The sequence below is a fragment of the Ursus americanus genome, chromosome 33 (genome assembly GCF_024610735.1).
Source record: "Ursus americanus isolate L20-20 chromosome 33, mUrsAme1.1.p, whole genome shotgun sequence".
In the NCBI taxonomy this organism is placed as follows: domain Eukaryota; kingdom Metazoa; phylum Chordata; class Mammalia; order Carnivora; family Ursidae; genus Ursus; species Ursus americanus.
Window position 1 is genome coordinate 23,928,261 of NC_142159.1, and position 4,886 is coordinate 23,933,146.

Here is a 4,886-nt window from a genome sequence, read left to right on the forward strand (position 1 = left end):
AGGCACCTTCTCCTGAACGGACCCAGGAAGTCAGACCGGCTTCCCCAGTGACTTCCAGTAGGAGACTGGAGCTGGGCTTCCGCCCTGAAACACCTCTCACCGACCCTCGTGGACTGGGGGCCCTCTGGCATGCGGGTGCGGCTCAGGGCAGGGGGGTCAAAGCTTGTGTCGCTCAGGCCTTTGCAACCTGAAGTGCTACAAACCGTCAGGACCCTTCCCTCAGACCAGCCTTCTGCCCCCACCCCATCCCCTCACCTCAAACAGTGCCTCCTCCTGGGGTGGCGGATTTTGCGGGGGGAGGGGCTTTGGCTACCGCCTGGCCTCTGCTGATGTTCCGACAGTGGTAGTTCATTATTTGTGACTGTTCCTTTAATCCTGTGTCCCCTGGCCCCCCAGCACCGAAAACCCTAGGAGGACAGGCACCTGCCCCCTCATGGAGGTGGGATATGTGTGACCTCAAGCCTCCCTGGGGACCTGGTCTTGGTCCGCCCCAAGCTCGCCCCCATCCGCTCCAGTTCCGTGAGCTAGCATCTGGCCCTCTCGCCTGGCTTCAGGGGGGCCCTGTGTGTCTCTCCTGTCACCTTTCCTCGGAGCTGAGACCTGGAAGCCTCGTGGACATCTCGTGCGTTCATTCAATTCATTCAACAGTATTTCGCGAGCCTTCGCTGTGAGCCGAGGTGTCTGCCCTGCTGGCGGTTACCTTCTGAAGACTGAATGGAAGCGACAGGACACTCAGGGAGGGAGTCACGGGGCGGGGGGGGGGGGGATCCAGACAGGGGAGGCCTCTCAAAGCAGGGGCCTTTGAGTGGTGCCCGAGGCTGTGCAGTGAGGGGAGGAGGGCTGCAGGCAGGGCGCCCAGTGGCAGGTGTCAGCCGGCTGTCTCCAAAGCAGCCAATGCAAAAGCTCAGAGCTGAATTTCACAGAACCCATGCTCCGCCCTGCCCCCCTCCTAGTTTCCCTAGATCAGGAGCCGCCCTTCCATCCAGCCAGCTGTGCATGTCAATAGCCCAGGGGTCAACCTGGACATCCCTCCACCCCCACCTCCCATTGCCGAGTCCTGTGGGTTGTCCCGGGAATCCGGCAGTGTCCTCCATCATCCTGTTCTCACTGCATCTGCTCTCCCCTGAACCAGGCAGCTGCCGCTGCTGGCTCCCTCCTTTCATTCTTGTGCTCTTCCAACCCTGTCTCCATATTGTGCCAACTGATCTTCTAAAAACGCACATTTGGTCCTGTCACCGCCTTGCTTGAATGCAGCAATGGCATTCCCTTGTTCTTAGGATGAAATTGAAAATCCCAATGCACCCTTCATGGCGGTCCTCCTGCTCTCCTGCCTCCCTGGGCTCTTGCCACACTCTCCTCTCAAGTCCTTGAAAGCTGGCACCCGGGCCTTTCCATACGCAGACTCCCCATACAGTGATCTCCATCTGGTCCTTGAGCTTCCTCTCCGGCCTCCTGACTATTTGCGCTGGAGACACTGTACCCTGTGACCTCACAGCCTTCCGCTGCGCGTGCACAGACCGCACGCTGACCTAGGCCTGCCTCCCTGCGCTGGGCAGGGCTCCGCGGAGCAGGGCCATCACCACTGCACTCACGTTGGAGCCCCAGCACCTGACACGGCCCTGCACACGCTAGGGGCACTGTAACAATTATTACGCAAATCTGGCTGGTGACGGAGGGATGAAGACAAGAACGTACTGTGGAAATCCTGGATTTTTCCCTTCTTTCACTGTGATCCAGCAATCCCACTAGTGAATGGGGGGCACACACAACTCCAAGCCAAGTGTGCACAATCCCACGTTGGCCCTGAAGCCAAGCTGGCTGTACCCCAGCTGTCCCCAGGTCCCCCCCAGGTAGCAAAATGTCCTCTGAGCTGCTACCATAAAGAACGCTTTGCAGTGTGGAACCACTCTGGACCCCCGCAGATGCTTCCTAATGGGGGGGGGGTGTCTTGCATTTGCGCCTAACCATCTCCCAGAAGGGCCAGATCAACTAGGTCCTTCGGCTCCGGCTGCATGGAGAGGTCCCAGTGTCACATGGCTTATTGGTAAGGGGGTGGTAGGCTGGCCGTGGTCTTGAAATTTTTGAAAAGATCAGAACTTTTCCTGTGCATAGGCCGGTCATGGCCTCAGGGGGCATCACAAGGACCCTCACAGTCAGTGAACTCTGGGGTCTGGGGTCCACCTGGGAACAGCCTTGCCCTGCCATCCCAGAGGACCAACTTCTGTGCCACAGGTGACTGGCCCAGCCCAGCTCCCTGCCGAATGCCCCTTGGGAGCCCCCCACCCATCACCCATCCTCCCCTCAGGCGCTCACATGTGCCGGGCTGCCCCTTGGCAGCCGGCTGTGCTTTAATCCCCCCCACGCCTGCCACTTCCGAGTTCGACTGAGCCCACAGAAATGCAGTCCCCGTAGTCACCAGGCAGCCCAAGCAGGGCTCGTACAGGGGACACTGACAAGGGCCACTCCTTGGCTCCAGACTCAGCGTGGGTCCAGTGGGGCGCCTTCGAGTGCTTTCTCTGGATCCACCCTGCACCTGCTCTCACGGAAGCCGGTTCTCACCAGGCTGGGTAGTGTCGGGCTGCTCACCCGGAGGGGCCAGCGCCAAGCCTGGCTGCCAGGAGGGTCAGCGGGCCAGTGGGAGGGGGCTCAGGAGAAAACAGGGTCTGTCACTCCTGCAGCTCTGGGGGTGGGGTTGGGGACTGCTGGTTGGGACAGGCTTTCTGCCTGAGCCCTTGCTCACACTGTCCTCAGGGACACCCTCCTTGGTTCTGTGCTCAGCAAGTCCTGTCTGTCCCGCTCCCCCCAGGCAGTGGGTCTCCTGGTTCAAATCCCTTCGCCTTCTGGGGTCACGGGCACGCTGTACTTGCCACGGCCACCATAAGCCCCAGGACCCCACTCTCAACTCTGTAATGAAGAAATGAGTGAAATCGCTTCCAACTGCAGCCAGGACCCCTGCCCACCCAGGCCTGAGCCGCCGGAGTGAACAGAATAAAGACAAGATGGACTGAAGTATATAGTTCAAAGGTTGGCATCTTTTTTGGTTTCCTTTTTTGCTTTTGTAAAGAAAAATAAGGTTGTGTTTTTTGTTTGAAAGAAAACATACGTAAGCCCCCCTCCCCACTCTGCCTCACCCCTGCCCCTGCGGGGTGCTGGGACCTCCAGTCTGGGGCAGGAGTGGCCGAGCTGGCCAGGCCGAGAGGAAAGGGGCGGGCACTCTGTGTCAGGGCTTCCTCAGAGCCACAGAGGAAGGGTATTTGGGAATGGAGTTTGGCTTTGTTAGGCAAAAAACGAAATTAAAAAACTCGACACACATGCCCACTATACAAATGGGGCCAAGAAGCACCACCTCCAAGCTGGAATCATCTCCGGCAGTCGGACTCAGGGTCCCGGTGTGGCCCCCGGCCCCCCACCCGCCATGTGCTGGGGTGGGAGACAGGGCAGGAAACAGCTCTCAGGACAGGAGTGGGGGGAAGGGGAGAGAGGGGAAGTCAGAGCAACTCCTTCCCCGCATGGTAAAAAAAATTACTAAAAAAGCACCCAAGGCTTAAAAAAACGAACCCTCCCTGGAAGGGAGAACCGGGGGCGTCCTGCTTACCCGCAGAACGCCTTACCTGGCAAAAATGTGTAGAAAAATAAAATTAAACTTTATCCCTGAATGATAAAGACCCTTCCTCCTGCCCTCATGACCACCACCCCCCCCAGCCAGCAAGTCTCAGAAATCACCAAGACCGCCATCCCTCCCCAAGGGGCACGGGTACGTGCAAGACACACACGCGGCCCATGCCCGTGTCCGAGGCCACATCTGAGGGCCACACGCACACTCATTCCTCACAGGAAGGGGGGGGGCTCCCTGTGCCAGACCAAGGGCTCTCTTTCCTCTGCTCAGGGGCAGGACAGGACGCTGGCACAAGGCGGGGGGGGGGGGGCGGCGGCGGGAATCTCTGGTAGTGGTTGGAAGGGCAATGGCAGGGCCTGAGGGGAGTGGGATGGGACAGAAAGCCAGCTGAGGTGGCCTGGAGACAGAGGTCGCACTGAGCCCCCTGTGACAGCACAACGAAAGGGAGGCAGGAAGTAGGGTCTCGGGGGCTGAAAGGGACCAGGTTTGTGCAGGGCGGGGGCGGGGTCCGGTCTCCTCGGAGACCCGCAGGCTGCCTGTCCAGGCCTGTCCTGCAGGGCAATGCAGGCTGAGGGCCAAGCGAGGCCCCTGCAGGCAGTGCATGGAGGGACCCGGAAGCGCAGGCCTGGAAAGGGGGTGGGGTGCCCTGGGTAGTGTTCTCAGTGTCATGGGGCTGCTGCCGGGAAGGTCACTAGAGGTAATAAAATGGGGGCACGAGAGGGCAGAAGGGAGGAGAGGCGCTTACACTAGAACTCTGAGGGGCCCTGGGCTGGGGACCCCAGGCACCCACCTGCCCATCCAGGAGAGCAGAGAGCACGCAGGCCTGGAGCTGACAGGACAGGGCAAGACAGGGGCAGGAGATGCCCGTCCTCGAGAGGGCCCGCCCAAGGGGTCTGTTCTTCACAGGGCAGGACTGAGGGTGAGTGACACAGGGACTGTCCCTCCCTCCTCCCCCAGGGAACCTGAGGCAGCTGCGTGGGACAAGAATACAGTACAGAGACGTGGTCCTCGCCCGCAGCGCAGGGTCGGGAGGCAGCCGGCTCCTGCTGCAGTTACAGTAGTAGTGGCCCTCTTGCCAGGCGGGCTGGGCAGTGGGGGAGAGGACCCCAGGGTCCTGCGGCCCCTCGGGGACCCCTGGCTTCGGGATCAGGGTCAGCACCAAACACAAGTGATGTCAGGCAAGGAGACAGGCAGGGAGGAGAGTGACCTCACGGGCCGCGCTCAGCCCTGCGGTCTGTCAGGTGAGGGCGAGGGATCCCGAGGACAGGAC